General features: G+C 40.2%; 1 protein-coding gene across 7 annotated transcripts in view; it reads right to left on the reverse strand.

Moving 5' to 3' along the window:
* Positions 1-20,483, reverse strand: part of PIP5K1B (phosphatidylinositol-4-phosphate 5-kinase type 1 beta) — a 273,143-nt gene that overhangs the window by 222,818 nt on the left and 29,842 nt on the right. For 4 of the 7 annotated variants that reach the window (XM_069474143.1, XM_069474139.1, XM_069474142.1 and 1 more), the window contains exon 2: positions 13,870-14,034. The exons of the other annotated variants lie outside the window; for them this stretch is intronic. The gene's annotated coding sequence lies outside the window, so the exon portion shown is untranslated. The remainder of the gene's footprint in view (positions 1-13,869; positions 14,035-20,483) is intronic. 7 annotated transcript variants of the gene reach the window in all.

Genomic DNA, 20,483 nt, shown 5'->3' on the forward strand with positions numbered 1-20,483 from the left:
TTAGAATGACTACAAAGACTGCAGACTGCATAGCAGCTACCATACATTTTTAGACATCTATTTTTTTCCACAAATGTGTCAAGCTGACAAAATAAGAATATAAGCAATTTACAAACTCTTAGCATTAAATTCTAATTCAGGCTCTCCCTTTTTTGGCTTTGGTAAATGGAAATGGATCAGCCATAAGTTTCTAGAACTAATATTACAGGATGGAGGGAGACATGCTGATCTGTCAAATGGGGTCTTAAATAATATTAACGTGAAATACCACATGGCCAAAGGCCCTAAAAAAATCCCTTGAATTTGGTCTTAAAAGCAAAACAATTTACCCAACCGCCTTATGCACGCTATTCTTGGTGCACAACAGGAATGAGTCTAAACTTTAATAGACTGTAATCAGTGTCAAAGGACTGATCGAAGATGTCAAAGTGAAGTCTATACTGCAGCTCAGAGAGTGAGGCCAGCTTTCAGAGGCCACCCAGTTGCTGAGAGAAAAGGAGTATTTTGTTCAGGTGACCTTAAGCCTCCAAGAGGTCAGGCAGGATGATCTCAGTTTTGCTTTTCAGGCTTTCTGAGGACACCTCCTGGGTCAGTGATTGTTTGAGGACTGTGGGTGAACTATGCTGAGTTCACCCTGGGATTCATCCTCTGGGCTCCAGCCACTTCTAAGGTTGCAGAGATCACCTATTACTTAAGGCTCCCACAGCCTGACAGTCTAGTTTTCTTTCTTATTATAAATGCTTCACCATCTAGGAGAAACACATGTAATTATAACATTTACATAAAAGGACAGGGTATGCAAAACTGTATGCAGTGTGATAGCAATTACTCAGACACAGGAAATACAGCTTAAAGGCCCAGAGTTGTTATCTCTAGTGAGAGGATTATATTCCTTATACTTTTAATATTTTCCACATTTTAAGGGGGAAAAAAATCACGTTATTACTTATACAAAACAACACATATTTTTTTGTATGGGGGAGCATTAAGAAACAAAAAAGGTCCATATCTATGAAAATACATGGATATATTTTGAATTAGTATCCTCCTTTGACATTGGCATGTAAAACATTTTGTAAACAACTTGTGATTATCAGTAAGCAGAGGTATATTCATAAATGTGCTTTCAAAGTGCCACGGTGCAGCTCCAATAAATTGGATCAGTATTAAAAACAAAAATGGATTCCCTAGGAAAGCAGTCTCCAGAGTAGAATACAATAAAAGGAAAATTTACCTCTTTTCTGAAATACGAGTGTAAACATTAACCATTCAATTACTCTGTATATCTAAGGTCTTGATAATTCTGCATGAAAAATTAAGGTTTTGCATTATATAAATTTTTGATCTACTTTTCTAACTTGAGTATGATATATTTCAAATTACTTTTTATGGATCTTTCACAGTTCAGCCAGGTAGACAGAGAACCACAATAAAAGGTATTATTTATTAGATCAATGTGTTACCTTGTAGCCATAGAGCTCCAGGTAAATATAGTTGCCATTTTCACAGACTTGAAGTGCTATATGTCAAGAAGTTCACACATAAATAATACGTTATTAAAAATATATTATTTGCAGAAAAGAGAGCTGGCATTGCCAAAGTACTGTAGGAAGAGAACCACAAATCACATATGATAGTGAAACCCTATTGGCATTCCCTTTAAAGGGAAGAACTAGACAAAGATGCCTCCTATAATGTCTGCCATTTTAATATCTTTCTAGCAATGTTAGCCAAAGAAGTAAAAGATTACAAATAATGTACACTGGAAAATAAAATTTACATTATTTGGAAATGATATGATAATCCACTGACAAGACTCAGTAGAATCACCTGAAAAAAAATCAGAGCTCATATACAAAAATTACAAAAATTAATAGCTTCCCTAATTTCTAGAAATAACCAGCTAGAAAACACAATGCAGTTAAAATTCACATTTGTAAAGGAAAGAAAAAATACTAAACAGGTAGGAATACATTTAAGAGAGTGGCACACAGAACCAATATAAAGAAAACCATGTAGTTACTATGGGACATAAAAGACAATTCACATTCATAAAACACTATACCATTGTGCTGAATGTTAAAGCTTAATTATAAAGATGATAATTTCCCCCCAAATAAATTCAGAAATGCAATGGAGTTACCATTAATATCCCATTAGAAGTTTTCTTTAGAACCTGACAAAATTACTCAAGTTCCTCTAGAAGAATCATTGTCAAGAATACTCAAGAAAATTGGGGGGGAAATGGATAAGTAGATAGGGCCTGCACAACTGAATATCAAAATGTATCAAAATGTGCTATAAAGCTATAAGAATAGAAACCTATCCTGTGGTTACCAGAAAATGTTAAAGAACAGTCTAGAATTCAGTATACAGTTAATATGGCATTTCAAATTAATACATAAAGGATAGATTATTAAATAAGCTTGGTTAACTGGCTATTCATTTTAGAAAAGATGAATTTAGATCCCCATCTCTCACCTTACACAAAAAATTTCAGATTCAGTAAGATTTAAATGTGAAAAATGAAACCACACAAGTACTAGAGGAAAATTAATGTAATATATATAATAATGTGACAGAAAAGACCTGTCCAAGCATGCCAATAGCCCAAATCACAGAGAAAAATATTAGATTTAACAGCATAACAATGTAAATCTCTAAGAAAAACAAAACTACCCAACAGAAAACTGAAAGGCAGGCAAATTGAAGAAATATCTGCAACATACGACAGAAAGGGAGTTAATAACTTTAACCAATAAAAAGTTTCTGTGAATTAACTTCAAGAACAAAACACTCCATTGAAAATACAGGGAAGTGGCATGAGGCAGTTTACAAAAAGAAATCATATAAATGTCCCACAGCTGGTCTAAATCTATATCCATCTATCTATCTATCTATCTATATTCTCTTTCTAGAGAGAAATTTGGCAATGTACATCAAATACCCCAACATTTACAACTCTGCTGATCTATATAATAATTATATTTTCAGAAATTTATTCTAAGAAAATGACCATGATGTTTAAAGCCACTTTATAATATTTAATGATTAAAAAATAGATTTCTAACACTAATTATTTGTTTAAATTATACTAATTGTTTAAAAATGCAACCATGGAAATATTATAGAAGACTATTTAGTGACAAAATAATTCATGCTACCTTAGGTTTTAAAAACCAGATTTTTGTTACCCAGGATGGAATGCGGTGGCCTGATCATAGCTTACTGTAACCTCCAACTCCTGGGCTCAAGTGATCCAATCCTTCCACCTCAGCCTCCCAAGTAGCTAGGACTACAGGCATGTGCCACCATGCCCAGCTAATTTTTTTTTTTTAGAGATGGGGTCTCACTATATTGCCCAGGGTAGTCTCAAACTCTTGGCCTCAAGCATTCCTCCAGCCTTGGCCTCCCAATAAAAAGCAGATTCAAAAGAGTATGTCCTCTATGAGTCTGTTTTTAGGAAAATCTGCAAGTGAATGCAAATAGAAAAGATTGAAAGATACACACCAAAATTATCAAAATTGATTATTGTGAGTTTGGGGGTTATGAGAGATTTTAAAAAATATCTTTATCACACATACTTCCTAAATTTTCTACAGTGAGCAATGTATTCATGTCATGCTGATAAATACATAATTTTTAGGCAAAGTAGATTTGCAGCAGATTTTCCTGGGGAAGATTTATGAAGAGATGAAATGGAACTAGCAGATTTCAGAATTCATGCGGAATTAGCCAGTAAGATCAGGTATTGTACTTTATTTTTCCTGAATATTTATTGTCCTTTTCCTTTTCTATATTTTCTCCTTCTTTCTGCTGTCCCTGGATGATTTGTCTTTTTTAAAATGTCTGTTTCCTCCTTTATTTTCACTTAAAAAAAACAAAAAACAAAACCTACCTTGTTTGTTTCTGCCACTCTCATTTTTATGTTCCACTGCTGATGATCCTACCTCTTAAAATCCCCCTTCCAACTTTCTAGGATCAACTACACTCTATCATACTCAATTTACAATACAACAGAATCCTTGTCTGCATTCCCAATATGACTCTTTCCCACCCTTAAACAGCAATATCCATTCTTCCTCTATCCCTTCTTAACCACTGTCACGAAAACAGATAAAGAATAGTTAAGATTTATAAACAGAACCGGCAATAAACCCTCACCTTTAAGTCAGCTCGAAACAAACTCTCCAACTAATCACTGAATTGGGATGTGGAGTCAAAAGGAGCCTCAAAAAAACATCTGGTCTGGGCCCTGGCAGGGAAAGCTCTATCCTTCCCATCTGATGGATGAGGCAAGAGAAACCCAGAGAAGAAGTGGCTGAAACACACATTGGTAACTAGTGGGAGAAGAGGAGATGAAATCTGGGTCTTGTGATTCCTAGAAACATGACTTTTCTGCAGTACCACATTGCCTGCATCTGAAAAGAAAAGAAACGAAAAAAAGAAGGAAGAGAAGGAGGGAGAGAGGGAAGGAAAGAAAGAAAAAGGAAGGAAGGAAGGAAGAAAAAGAAAAACGGAAACTAAACAATATTCCAATGAATGGCTATGGCTGAATGAGTTACCTATGTACATTTTTATAAATGTTAAGTCAAAAAATAATATCCTGCCCTTGCACTAATTATATAGGTGACCTAATCTCTCCGGGCCTTGGTTGCTCATTTTAAAGCAAGTCAAACTTGACAGCTCTCTAACAGTGCAGTTCAACTACACTTCCATTAATGTATTACATTATAAAGTTATGGGCAACTCAGAAAACAACATATATTCAATTCAATGAACATTTAATTGGGTACCTGCTATGGTAAGATACCATGACAGGTGCTGTGGGGATATAGCTATGGCCTCTATTTGTGTAACCAAGGTAGTACCATACAATTTTAGAGCTGGAAGAATTAAATTTCATAAATGAGCACATAGGCAGAGAGTGTTGGATATATTGAAATATTAAACTTTAAATATATTTATAAAGTTAAAAAAGTTATTACGTATATATAATATGTAAAGGACTATCATATTCTTTAATAACTCTTTTAAAGATTAGATAGGAAAATATGGGATTTGGGTTTCAGTTCCAGCACTGTCAGAAATTCTTCTGTAAAAAAAAAAAATTACGAAGGTGAAATTCACATAACATAAAACTAAACATTTTAAATTGAACATTTAGCATGTTCACAAAGTTGTGCAACCACCACTTCTGTTAGCTCCCAAGCTGTCCTTGCAGTGCAACAGTGCATTCCAAGGTGCGCTCCAACCTTGATCTTGACTACTTCCCAATGAAGCCTATGACTCCTGGAGGAATTTCTCAATTCATTCAGCAGAACTGGGAAACTCATCCTATTCCAGAATCATTTAACAATCATCTCTGCAAATCTCTATCAACAAAGTGAAGAGCTGTATAATTACCTAGAAAAGTCAATCTATGGAATCATTCTCGAGAGCTAACTACAAAATTGCATTTTTCATCACTAGACTTTTATTACCTGAATTAATCACTGCCTCTATTCTCTCAATTTCCCTTTGTGAAACTTTGCACAGAGTACTCAAAGTGTGTCCAAGGCCCAAACTCACAAGAGATCAATTCATAGGTTCTCTGTGTAGACCCCTCTTTGGCAGGCAGGGTTTATTCAAGAAATGTTTGCATATTTGAAACTAGTAATTACAGGTATGCTTTACAAAGAGATGGTGATTGATGAATACTCACATATTACCATAGAAATATTCTTTTATGCTAATCATAAAATTACAACTACCAACATTTTCTGAGGATTTATTATGCCCTTGACACAGGTCTGTGTGCTTTCAATATGTTATTTCATTTAATCCTTTTAATGGTTATAGCAATACTGAGGCTTGGAGAGGTTAAGTGACTTGCCTAAAGTCATCCACTTTATAAGTGGAGAACCAGAATTATAAGGTCTGTTTGTCCAAAAAACTCTCTTCTATCTGCTAAGCATACTCCTTCCCTGAGACCACATTGCCAATACTGATCCCTGAACCACTTCTATAAAGAATTCCCACGGCAGGTGGAATGAGCCAAAGCCACATGGCTTAAATCTGAAAGGCATTCCCAGGCAGCACTGTGGAGAAGGGGCAAAAAGGTTTACCACCTTTGAAAGACTCAGGGATTCCAACCATTAGTCATAAGCAGAGGTGCATTAGCAAACACTGGTTTCAATCCACGTCAAAGGTATTTTCATTTATCCCTATGAAAATACTCAAAAATTTCCCACTCAATTTAATATCACACCTGGTGCCACCTTCAGCACTCCCACCCCCTTACCCTAGACTGCTTGTTTTCCCATAGTCTTATCACTAACACACTATAACATTTACTAATTTATTGTGCCTATCATTATTATAATATGCTAGAATACAAGCTTATTGAGAACAAGGATCTTTGTTTTATTCACTGCTGTGTCCCCAGTGTTTAGAAATACAATGGCCTGGACCACAGATGGATCACATTCCTCTTCCTTACAAAAGTACACGATGGTATCTATTCAAATCACTTTCTAACATTTCACTAAATGCTGCTAAATATTTCGCACATTTGGATGAAGACACTGCCGCGTCTATAAGTGAATTCAGCAGCTACGTCACTGGGGACAAAGCTGTAATTATGGAATAATAGAAATATCCCTGACAGATGGAAGGGGTTTTTCTTGTTGTTATAGCTTATCCAGGAATTATATAAAGAGTTCAGTGAGTTTCCATAACTGACTGGTGATCCACGTATACAAATCTAGTCATGATATCCTAATGACTCTCAGCATCAGGAAGCTGTGGGGTTGGGGGGAGGACAGGGCAACAGAGGAAGGATGTTGAACTTTAAAACATACGTTGATCTTTATACTAGGAGTTACTATTTGGAAAATGTTTTAAATGCTCATTAATGAAATGCTCTATAATGAAAACTATAAAAAATAGCGTGACAAACTAATATGGCAGGGCATGGGTTAATAAGTGCTCATTTATTAAACACTTTACTAGGGACCAGGCACTGTTCTGAGGCCTTTATGTATATTACATCATTTGAATGTCCTTACAACAACTCTGTGACGTACGTACTATTACTATTTTATAGAGAATGAAACTGAGGCTCTTGGTTGTCTAACCTGCCCATGACCACAGAGCTACTTAATGATGGAGCTGGGCTCATGACCAGGAGTTGTACTCAAGGTTAGTGGTTCTCAAGAGGAGTAGTTTTGTCCCCCAGTTGATACTGGCAATGTTTGAAGACATTTTGGTTGTCCCAACTTGGGGGGAAGGTACAACTGGCATCTAGCGGGTAGGAATGCCACTAAACATCCTATAATGCAGGGAACATCCCATAGCAAAGAATTATCTGGCCCCAAATGTCACTAGTGCCAAGGTTGAGAAACCCTGCTCTAGAAGTAAAACTCTTGACCACTATACTCAAAGTCTGAGAAACACCACCTTTGACACAAGGACAGAAAGGAAGAAAACAAACTAACATGCCACTTATAAGTAGTCATGTTACCTAATAAAAGAAGTGTATTAGTTTCCTGAAGCTGCTGTAACAAATCACAGTAAATTTGGTGGCTGAAAACTGCAAACATTTATTCTCTAACAGTTCTGGAGGCCAGGAGTCCAAAACCAGTATCACTGGATGGAAATCAAGGTGTTGGCAGGACCGTGCTGTCTCCAGGGCTCTAGGGGAGAATCTGTCCTTCACCTCTCCCAGGTTCTGGTGGCTGCCAGCATTGGCACTCCTTGGCTTGTAGCCACGTCACTTCAGCCTCGTCTTAGTAGGATGCTTATGATGCCATCTGGGGCCCACCTGAATAACCCAGGATAATCACCTCATCTCAAAATCCTTAATTTAGTCACATCTACAGAAACCCTTTTTTCAAATAAAGTAATATTTACAGGTTCTAGAAATTAGGACATGGATATCTTTTGGAGACCACAAGTCGAGATTATTATTCCCATTTTACCCATGAGGGAACTTAAAGGCTAACAAGAGGTGGAGGCAGGATTTGAACCTCATTCTGTCCATCTCTGAAGCTTATTGTCTTTTTCTTAATACGATGCCACCTACAAAGGCTGAAGAAAAGATATTAAACCCAACCACCAAGTAGGGCCTGCTGCAAGGGAATTACAAAACTGCATGTGTTCCAAGCACTGTCTGTAAAAATCATAACAACACAAACTCCTATGATGCAAGGGTCTCAAGAATATTTTTGTGAATTTGTTATTTTCTTTACATCATTTAGTGAACATTCCTTGTCTCCTAGAAGGTGCCTATTATTATACAAAGAATCACCTGCAGTCCTTGCATAGAACTGCCTACAGGCTTCTCCCTGAGTCATAAGTACTATGCAACAAATTGCAGCTTTGCCTGAACATGCTCCTGTATTTAGCGTTTGTACTTTACTATGGATGGAAATCCCATGCTTGCTGTGGACAGGAAGTTATTGCCAGTGGAGGTAAGGGTATAGTGGGCCTATGTGTGGGTGAATGATGGATTTTTCATAACTCCACAAATGTTTTGACATTAAAAATACTGAGTTTTCAGCCATAAAAAGGAATGAAGTTCTGATATGTGCTACAGTGTGGATGAGCCTCAAAAACATTATGCTACATGAAAGAAATCAGACACAAAAGGACCCATATTGTGTGATTCCATTTATATGAAATATCCAGAATGGTTAAATGAACATAAACCAAAAGCAGATAGTGGTTGCCTAGGGCCACAGAGAGTAGGGAGTAGGGACTGACTGTTTAGTGACTGTGGGGTTTTATTCTGGAGTGGTGAAAATGTCTTGGAACAAGATAGAGGTGGTGGTTACCTCTATTTTTCACTGTACTCATTTTAATGGTTAATTTTATGATCTGTGAATTTCACCTCAATACACATAAGTAAATAAATAAATGAGGCCGCTATGCTAAGCAAACTCTGGGGTAGACAACTCATTTCTTTACAATCTAGTATTAAAACATATTCTGGATCAAGTTCTAGAGTAGTGGCTCCTAGCCAAGATATTATGATTTATTTTATATGACCCTGGATGGAATATGTCTTCTAAGTACTCTACTTTTTGGATTTTGACAAAAGGCTTAAAGAGCAGAAAATCCATAAAATTTTAATATTCACTTTTAATTTTTGTAACTAAGGTAATAAATACTTGCTAAAAAAAGTTATAGTATGCCAAAATTTGTAGTAGAGTAATAACTAGAATAAAAACTTTACCTCCCACTCTCCTAAAATTAGTTGCCTACTTGCACTTTCTTGTAACCGAACCAGATGAGATAATAAAACGAAAGTGTTACGTTAACTCTGAGGCACCTTTTGAATGCAAGGCATTATTATTAGTGTAAATAACAATACTCATCAAAGAGACAGCACAAAGTAAAACACTGCCATGTTACAGTGCACACTTGAAGATGAAATGGCAGTAATAGCTAACCAGCGACATTGGTGGTCTATTATTTTACAATCAACAGGCAGTAATTAAGCAAGAAACGTCAACTGCTACAGTTTCAATTTGATAATAACCAGATAGGACACACCAGTAGAATGTGCACATACAAGATAAGCCTTGTCCTCCTGAAGCAAGGAGTTGCCCAGGTTGTCACCCCCGGGAATCTAGACTGCCCCAAGGGGCCTTATGTGGAGTAAAACTTGTCCAAGAAAGAATGTGAAGTTCTCTGACTTATGGCCGGGCTCAGGACAGTCTGCTGAGCAAGAGGGAGCAAGTGAGAGGTGAGGCAATCGCCAAGCCTAGCTCAAGTCCAGCACCTTCCTTCAGAATCCAGCTTTTGCTTTTCCCTGGGGAGGAAGACCTTCCCTTGGTCCATGAACCCACAACTGTGTGGGCCGAGAGCGGGGGCGGGGGGGGGGAGGTGTACATAATGCAGGGGGCAGGGAGTATGAAAATTGATGGGATTTGCCACCTGTAAATGTGTTGCTTTTATGGGGCTGAATCTTGAAGAGACATTCTCTTGCTTGTCTGCACCATGCAAGATAGATTCTGGGCTGGGAACTAGTCTTTCCATTCTAGACCAGGTCAAGCTGCTGCCACCTCGGCGTGATTTGAAAGTGGTAAGCCAGGCCATGGCCTTACTGCAAAGCCAGAGGACAGCTGGACAAGAGGGACAGGGAGTTGGAGAGAGAACAAGATCAAAAGAGAGATGGCGCCAGTAGCCCTGTAAGGGATCTCACACCTAACTTCTCCTTGGTGTGGTCATCTGTAAAATGGGCGGCAGCTCTGCCCCACTGGCCTCCAACAAATTTCTTGTTAGAAGAGACTGAGAACGAGTGAGTGAGAAAGACAGACAGATAGAGACAGAGCCAGAGAGATGGATAGTGAGACCAAGAGAGAAGAGAAGGTGGGGACGTGATGATAAATAGAAAAATACACCAACAGCTAAGTCTTCTATCAGCACTTCCTAACCTCTGTATATCCCACGTCACCAAGACTCCAGGTGTTAAGAGTCAACACAAGGCCAGGTGCGGTGGCTCATGCCTGTAATCCTAGCACTCTGGGAGGCCGAGGCGGGCGGATCGTTTGAGCTCAGGAGTTCGAGACCAGCCTGAGCAAGAGCGAGTCCCCGTCTCTACTAAAAAAATAGAAATTATCTGGACAACTAAAAATATATAGAAAAAATTAGCTGGGCATGGTGGCACATGCCTGTAGTCCCAGCTACTCGGGAGGCTGAGGCAGAAGTATTGCTTGAGCCCAGGAGTTTGAGGTTGCTGTGAGCTAGGCTGATGCCACGGCACTCTAGCCCAGGCAACAGAGTGAGACTGTCTCAAAAAAAAAAAAAAAAAAAAAAAAGTCAACACAAAAGAAGAGATACATTTGTGAAAGAAATGGCTTAAAGAAAGGTAACCTTTTTACTCATGCTTTCATTCATTCATTCAACAAATGTGTAGTGAGCACTGGTTAGGTATATACATTCCGAACAAAACAGACATGGACTTTTCCTCCCTGAGGGTTACCATTTGATAGGAAGGAAAGATACTAAATAGCCTGTATCATTTATTTGGAAACATTGTCACCTGTAAGATGTACTGTGAAGGAAATAAAGAGGATACCGTGACAGAAAGTTAGAGGGAGATCTACTGGGGTGAGGGAAGCAAAGAAGTCTTTTCTGGGGAGGGAACATTGAAGAATCCTGAAGGAATAGAAGGAGGCAACAAGGCAAGGAGGGAACTGGCAGAGAGACGGGGGTGTCCTCGGCCAGAGACCCAGCGTGAGGGAGCACAGGCCCTGGAGCGGGAAGGGTGGCAGGAAGGGGAGAGGCTGGAGCAAAGTGGGCAGGAGGCCGGGGAGCCTTTTCTGCGCTGCGTGACTCACAGATCTCCAGCAGTGAAGGATGTGATTAAGCACCACTCGCTTCCCAAAAAAGTCTCACGGAATGTTCACATGGGACATGTCAACCAAGCCACTAAGATGGACTAGATACCAGATTCCAAGGTGAGGTGCGGAGCCTAGATGCACTATTTCAAAGGACACAGCCCCAAACCCTTTTCACCAGTCTTAAACCTCTTACCCCACAGGGAGCTCGCAAATGAGTCAGGCTGTTGGTGGCTAAGAGAAGAGACTGTTTGAAGCAAGTAGGCTGCAGTCTGGTCCTACCTAAAGGCTAAGGGTAGAGGGGGAGAGAACCTTCCCTGCCTGCCCCTCCCACTTCCAGCCTGGGGCGGGGGTTTGCAACCGGACATTAACATGAGAGGCTTACAGTAGGAGGGCACTGTGCCCTTGTTGGGGACTTCTGTCTGAGAAATCTGAAGGACCAGGAGTGGGCTGGCTGGATGCTGGAGGACGAGCCAGAGGAAACCACAGCTGCACTGGGAGCAGCCTGCACTCTTCCAGTTTATGGGAGCAAAGGATGTGTATGCCCATAGACCACGCCACAAGCATATGTACAGGGCTGTATTAGGCTCTTCCCAACAAGGTCCACCTGGACAGCAATGGAACCCAGCAGACAGGAGTACACATGGACCCGCTAACTTTCAAGAGCCTCACAAAGGAGTTTGCAACAAGGCTGAAGAGAGTGCAGCAGCCAGACCAAGGAAACTGGAGGTAAGAGAACCCCAGAGACAGAGTGAGGGGTATCTCTGAAGAATGCATAAAAGGGCCCCACAAGAGAAAGAATTGACTGTAAACATCCACAACACAAAGAAAGCACTCCTGTGATACTGCCGCCTTTCCTGTGGCCCTTCCTGTTCCTTCCTCATCCCCTAACCCCAACCCGGAAGTAACAGCTGCTGAGTAAGCGAGAGAGAAAGCCTCCAACCACCGCCCTTCTCCTTGCAACAGGCCCTAGCTAGAGGAAAGGGAGCAGTTATAAATATGAATGAGGTTGGAAGCTTTGACTATTCTATGATACTAGACATTTTAAGTATCTGGAAAATTAAAGTTGGGTTTTTTATTGCATAAGAGGAATCAGAATAGCCATGTGATATGTTTTCATCCAAAAACAGGGGAAATGCTTTCCACTGAATATATTTTAATGGCAGAGTGGGAGACTCTCCCACTAAAGTTGTTTTTTGATGGCATCCCAGGAAATCTGTTTTTCCGAGGCAGATTACACATAGGCCCTCTTTATGGCAGCACACCTCAGGGAAAATGTACTTTCCAAAAATGAGATCCAGCATGTCCCAGCTTGAACACTAAGATCACTATGGTTTCCAGGTTTACTTGTAACACTGTCCATCCTTCGCCAGCCCATGCAGAGCCTTCTGCAGCAGAAGCAGCTGAGGCTACTGACCTCCTGCCTATCTCACCCTCTTCCTCTTCCAGAAGACAAACATGGCTCAGGAAGGGATGGATCCTGGTCACCAGGAACCACCACCAAGCTCAGCTCTGGTCCTCCTGAAAGGGGCTCGACTGAGCTCCCAACTTCAAGCCTTGTCAATCTTCTTCTTAGATGTCACCCAGAACAGGATTCCTGGCACCTTCATCTGGGACCCAGCTGAGAAGCTCAGAGCCTCAATGCATACTCTGTAGTAAACCCAAGAAGTATCAGTCACAGGACGGGGGTCTCTGTAATGCCATTCATGCATTCTCCCCTTGTCTTACGCGTCATGAAAAGCAAATCTTAAAGTGCAGGGCAGTGAAATGTGAAATGGAACTCATCTTCAGTAAGCTGGCACTGAGGTCAAGCAAATGTGCCAAAGTCAACAGTCTCCGCAGCATCATATGCCGGTGGGTTTTAGCAAATCCACACACACTGGCTGGGTCTTTGTGCTATTGCAAATCTTGCTTACCAAATCCATACTATGTGGAAGGGATTTCTCCTCACACATATGCACTGCTCCATGAGAGCAGTGAGATAATTTTAAAAGACATTTTGGCATTTGGGCTGTTTTAAAAATACAAAGTAGAGGATCTGAAGGTTTCTGGGCCTGCCATCCACTAGGTTTTGAGCTCCTTGAAGGCAGGGACTGTGTCTAATCTACTTTTGTATCCCCTGGGGCCCAGCACAGTACCTGTACCTAAAAGGGTTCATTAAAAATCTGATAGCTGATGAGTGAGTGAATAAACAAACATTCTGGCCCACATTTTAAATTAGATTTATGGTAACACTATAATTAAATATGTTTTTAAAAAAGGCCTGTTCTCCATCATTGTTGACTACTGCTCCTCCATTCTCTCCAGACCATTTTTAGCATGTTTATTTGAATCTTATAACTGAATACCGTAGTGTTATTTTATGTAAAAGGTTCTTCTAAGGCTACTCTTTCTACCACAGGCCATGTCAACTCCCCGTTCATGCCACCGAGAAACACTAAAGATCCATACTGGTATATGACCCCATCAAAGGGAATCGTCATTTCAGGTCCCTGGAAGGGAATACTATTGCTTTAAAATAGCTACTTTTAAAAGAATTAACTTTCACCTCTCTCGTGGCAGGACCTCTGGGGGCAAAGCAGAAAAAGAAAAGGCTCGCCTGCACGAGCTTGGGAGGCATCAGGCTTCAAAGAAGGAAGGTCATAAGACTGGGGGTTGGACGGGTCTACAGTCACATCTTGGCTCTGCTGGGCCTCAGCTTCCTCATCTGTAAAATGGAGATAATAAAGCCTACCTCAAAGAATTATTGTGAAGAGGAGAACACATGCATGTATGAAAGCTTTCATTATAATACCTGACACATTATAAGTGCTCAAATAGCAGTTTTATTACTGTTATCTACACATAAAGTAAATTACATACACCTACCTGCATATTTCAAGATGATTTAACGTATGTAGTCTACAACTCTTAAAGGAGTTGGGATCCAAAAGTCAGCCTCAGCTATTTGGAACTTGGAATGCCTTTTCCCATAGAAACAATGCTAAAAGTATAGAATTTTAGAATTATTAGTGACCTTATAATGCATCTAGTGATGCAGTAGAACTTCCCACTAAATGTAGGCTCTCTGGTGTTTCAATTCCAAGCCAGCCCATCAAAACCAATATAACCCATAATGTTACTGAAACCACAGGCAAGCAAGCAAAAAATAGCAGTAGAAAGTAATTTTTAAATGTTCAATAATATTTCAGCTTCACATGTTCTTCTAACCTTAGCTAAGATTATCTTCCAACTCTGAAACTCAATGATGTGGAGGTGCGGAGACATAAATTTGTTATGGGTCAGGCCACAGTATCCTCCCCTGTCCCTCCTCCACCCCAACAACTGCCACCCAAATCTTCCAGTTAATAACATGCGATAAGAAGTCTATCAGCAGCATGAGCAAAATGCAACAGGCCCATGGAGAAGAAAGAGATAACTGGGGTGGGGGTGGGCTGGGAGGGGGAGAGGAATGTCAAAGAGGGCGTTGATCACCAAGTTCCCCTCCGAGGAGGGGTGTAGGACGCGGGACTTCTGATGTGGGCAGGAGGTCAGTAGGCTCAATACAATAGCATTGAGAAACACTAATTAGGGGTTTTAAAGCTAAAAGAGTCCTTAGAAATGACCTGATCGAACACTGCCCCAACCCCTCTCAGTTTTGTAGATAAAACACGGCTGGCCCATCAAGTGACTTCTGAGCCTGAAGTGGATAACTAGCCACACCATGGCTTGAACTCACATCTTGTGACATTTATGGTCTGTGCCACTCCCGGAATACCACGCTGTCCCAGAGTATGGGACTAATGAGCTTCATAAGGAAATACTCCATAAGGAAGGAGCAAGCCTTCCTGCGTACACCTACATTTCTCACTAAATAAATATTTGCCTAGAGTCATATCATAGTTTTATGACATGCAAACAACCTGGTTGCTAAAGGAGCTCTGGTGACTTCATCAGAGCTACTGAACCAGAGTCCTAGTTAAAAAGTTTGTACTCCTGCATTGTGTAGAAACCCACTTTGACAGACCTTCACGATGAAAATATATCGAAAGGCACCTTTGTCCTTACACTAGGCATTTCTGTGACTATAGGGAAGAAATGGGTTATTTCTGTCTCCTGCTGTTGTCAACTATACATAGACCAGCCACTTAACTTCCATTCCATTGTGTCACACTGTATTAGAACTAAACATTTAGTCAGTCTGAAACATGTCTAGAAATCAGACAGACTAAAAACCCTTTCTGAAAGCATCTATGTCCTAAAGGCTGTGAGTACTTTCGATTTATAAATATAAAGCCTTGTTAGGAGACACGTAACATCTAAATCTAACAAAAAGATCAGTTCCACAATCTTCCATTTCTTTAGGGAGAAAATTCAGACATTCGATGCAAACACATGGACAGAGGAGCTGTGGGCCACACAGAAGTGGCTTCCTGATTTGCTAACTTATCCTGATGGCTGGGGTCAGGAAAGCTTTCTAGGTAAGGAGTGGGGAGCTGGCCTCCAAGGACACAGTGGCAGAGAAGGATTGGCCACAGGTGGCAAAGTCAAAGAACTGTTTTTCAGATAAGCAAAGAGACTTTATGCCTGGTCACAGCCACAATGGGTAGCTTGTTTCCTGACCAACGTGCTAATCAGAAACATAATACATGACCCCAAGATATACTTGTGGCAGGCAGAGAGCATGCACAAGTCTGAGCGATACGTCAGTCTTCTGGGTTCAACAGTAATAAACCTAGACTGAGAACCTGAAATTAGTTGCACACGTCACATGAACTTAGGGCAAAGCCTAGAGCATGCATAGGCACAGCAGAGCAGACAGTCCTAAAATGAACATTGAAAGTGTGAAAATGCTGACTGGGAAGAATTCACAGTAGAAGAAGCTAAAAAGGAGGAATTTAGGAAAGAGCGGGCTGAAAAGCATTGCCATCTGAGATATCACAGGTTGCAAAATATTCCCCCAGCTAAAATTATGCTGGTATTAAGGGAAGTCCTCAGAAGGAGGCTGGAATTTATACATTGAAATATAAATGCTGAATTCTTACATATTTTAATGTTTTCAGGAAAGAATATAACGTGCTAAAGTGACCTCTTGTCTTTATTTTGTTAGTCAAAACAAAGGCACCTAAAATAGAACAGGAACCATACCAATGTTCCCCTCAATCAGAGACCTCGCAGTATGAGAACTTAATCTAAATACGTAAGATAAAAGGTGCAAAAGGCTGGATTCTATGAAGACGTACAAAAGGTGTGTTCCATAAGAGCAAAAATAAAAACACTTGAGATCCTATTTGATGACCAACATCAGGGGAAAAGTCAGACTAAGCAAGAGTAAATCAAGGCATACGAAATATTTTTAACTCCTTTAGAAATAACAACATGAAGATACAAAGTGGGAAAATAAAATATGAAGTTTGAAAATTCCAAATTAAATGTTCACAGTGATTACAACTAAATCAAAACAGAGGTGCTAGGGAGAAAGCCAGGGGAGCAGTCAGTGATGGCCAAGGGTAGCCAGGGTGGGCCAGGGTGGGCTGATGGCCCCTGGGGACGCTGAAGGGCAGTCCCCTTGGGTAAAACCTTGGAGAACGTTGTGGGCTGGTGAAGGAGAGGCTCTAGCCTCATCCAGAACTCCCAAGGGGTAGATGTGAGCCCTAAATAAGAAAAAAATGTTGGTCTTCCTGAGATGGAAGGGCACTCAAGTGCAGTGCTTATGCCTTGGATTGGATTGAAGGGTAGAAAATACAGATGGTTTAATATGACCCTGAAGAAGGGTGATCTGAAGGATTAAAAGAAAAGGGACCCCTTCTCAGAGAGGGCCTGAAAGGGTTTGTTTAATCTAGAAATATCTGGAAGGGTCCATTTAGTCTAGAAATTTGGTGGAACTCATTGAGGAACAGGAGAATGAACTTGTACTGACTGATAGCACATTGAGAGCGGGAATGGAGCAAGGTGATTAATGTACCCCACCCGCGCCATCCCCAGCTTGCAGATAAGAATACTCATAGCCAGAAAGGTGACACCAGCTGCTGGCTCAAGAGGACAACTAGCTTATGGCAGAGCTAAGTCAGATCTTCTCCTCTCAGTCCAGTAATTTTTATAATATATCATGTTCTGGAATGAACCATATGTAGGTGGACTCATGCATGAATGAACCTTAAGATAATTGTTTTCACTATATAAGTACTATTGCTTTTCTTTTTTATTGGTGAAATTCAAGAAAGTCCCCCAAAAGAAGGAAAATCAACTGCTATTTCAATTCTCCATACAACCACAATTTAAAAAATTCTCATTCCATCAAATTTATGTAGTTGGTGTGGACCTATTTTCATAGAACAATTTTCATAGTTCATATTGTGGGATTTATTCCACAGGTTTAGGTAACCTATTGAACTTTGTGCCATCAGCCACATAAATATGAAATTTTTAAATACTTCTGTCCAAGTCCTAAGGATATTTCTTAAGCTGTGGCCAAGAGAAAAACCTACATACCCGCCCCTGGAAACTTCTTTCCAGGCTGGCACTCAGTCATGACCCCTGCCATGGCATACGAATAGAATCAGCTATGAATTTATTTAATTATTCTGTCATCCTCCAATGTCTCTCTGTTGTGTGCATAAGGAGACCTGTGAGAGATTTTTGTCAAATGCTTAGATGTCTACGATAGTCTCTTCCAATACAGAAACCCCTAGTGAAAAGGAAATGTGGCAAATTGGTCCCTACACATTAGTAAATGTATGCTGATGCCTAGGGATCAATGCGATCTCTTCTCTGAACTGCTTAGTCACTTCTATGATGATAATTTAGAAATACTGCAAGGGTATATTTCATACATTGAAAGTTTTAGGAATTCCACTTTTTCAACATCTATACAGAACAACATTTGTATGTCTCTGGTCTTCTGGAACCTCTGCTGCTCTCCACGTTCACTCAACCATCACTGGCAGTGGCTCAGAGATGGTATCTGCTAACTCCGTCAACACCCTGAGATACGATCTAATGTGCCCTAGAGATGTGAACTCATTCAAATTACCTGCATGCTCTTTCACTGTTATCTGAATGCCTTTTAATAATACCCTTTTCATTCTGAAGATCATTCTCTTTGATGGAGAATTAAAAGCAATATAGTTCTGTATACGTCATCTATTCATGCCAGCCTTACTCCCTTTCTTAAGCAACAGTCTGCCTCCATTCTTCTAGCTCCAGATACCAGTAAAAAGCAAAATAAACACAAATATTCTTAAAATACAAAGATTACACTCCAAAAAGTTCAACCTATCCAGTAAAGAAATGAAATGAACACAAAAAGGAAATACCATTTTATAACAAACTGCGGAAACACACCTTTAAGTGATAGTAAGCGATGTTGGGGAGGTCGTAGGAAAATGGACATACTCATATAATGCCCATAATGTAACTATTAATATGTATTTGGAAAACAAATACATTTAAGATGTTCATTTTTTCTGTTCCAGGAGCCTTACACCTGAATATATATCTTAAGAGACACATTCTAAAAGAAAAGGAGGTCAAAGTATACAAATATAGGAAGCACAGGAATATCATAATGGCCCCAGACTGGATGCAGTCTAAATATCCCACAATGGAAATGGCTAAATAAACTGTAAAACTCCAACTATGGTAGGCTGATTAATGGTTCCCCCCAAAGACGTCCACCATCCTAATCCCCAGAACCTGTCAATATACTACTTTACATGGTAAAAGGAATCTTGTAGATGTGATTAAATTAAGGATCTCAAGATGGGGAGATTATCCTGAGTTATCCCAGGGCCCAAGTAGCCCCAATGTAATCACAGGGATCTGTGTAAGGAGACAGGAGAGTCAGAGTCAGAGGAGGAGAGATGATGACAGAAGCCAAGCTGGGGAGGCGGCTGAGATTTGAAGATCCTGCGGGCTTTAAAGATGGAGAAAGGGGCCATGAGTCCCGGAAGGAGGGTGGCCTCTAGGACCTGGAAACAGCAAGAATATGGATTCTCTCCTAGAGGTTCCAGAAGAAATACAGCCCTGCCAACATCTTGATTTGAGGATTTCTGACCTCCAGAAGTATAGGACAATAAATTTATATACTTATAAGCCACTAAATTTGTGGTGTGTTTTTACAGCAGCATAGGAAACTCATGCACAATTTATGCAGACACTAAACATTATCAACCTGAGGATTACAGAGCAACAGAAGAAAAAATATTAAAATATACAAATGAAAAAATTGTATGTATACAATTACTACCATGTAACATACAAGTAAATCAAGATTAATAGATTAAGATTTAAATATACTAATAGATTAAAAGACCTTAACTGGTCCCTCTGTTTCTGCAACATCCATTGCGGGCAGAGTGGTCCTTTTCAAATGTAAACTCAGATTACCTTATTCCTCTGCTCAAAAGTCTCCAACGGCTCCTTTCTCCTCAAAGAAAAAGCCCAAGTTCCAACAAGCTCTACATAGCCCAGGTCCACATGGTGCACAGCTCCAGGGACAGCCACACACATGTGCTTCAAATGAATGGCATCCTGTAAGTGTGCAGTATACCACCTGCCCACACGTGCATGCTTGTCCTCACTCACCCCACCTCTCTGCCTTGCTGACCCCCCTCCAGCCCCACCGACCAACTTGCTATCCCTGGAATGTTCCAAGCACACTCCTGCTTCTGGTTTTTAGTATCCTCGGTTCCCTCTGCTTGAAATACTACTCTTTCTAGAGGTACGTGCACGGCTCATTCCCTTGCTTCCTTCTGGTCTCTGCTCAAATGTCATCTTATCATTGGAGCTTCCCTCAATCACCTTATATAAATAACAATTCCATCACCCTGCCCCAGAATTCCCCATCTCCCTTACCCTGCTTGACTTCTCTCGATAGCATGTATCTGCTGTATTCAAAATATCTATTTTTTATCCATCTCCCTCAATTAGAATATAAACTCCATCAGAGCACAGATTCTTGGCAGCTTTGTTCATTGACGCATCCTCAGAGCCTAAATGAATTCACATAGTGGGAATTAAAATTCACATAGTGGGCAAACAAAAATTTGTTGAGTAAACGAATGAAGATCAGAGATGATTTTAGAGAAACGAAAAGAACGCCCATTTTAATACATCTGGTTTATAGGTGAACCAAATAACATCATTTAGCAGAATAATGAAATTGTTTTAACAAAC

Source organism: Eulemur rufifrons, chromosome 7 (assembly GCF_041146395.1).
Source record: "Eulemur rufifrons isolate Redbay chromosome 7, OSU_ERuf_1, whole genome shotgun sequence".
Lineage (NCBI taxonomy): Eukaryota > Metazoa > Chordata > Mammalia > Primates > Lemuridae > Eulemur > Eulemur rufifrons.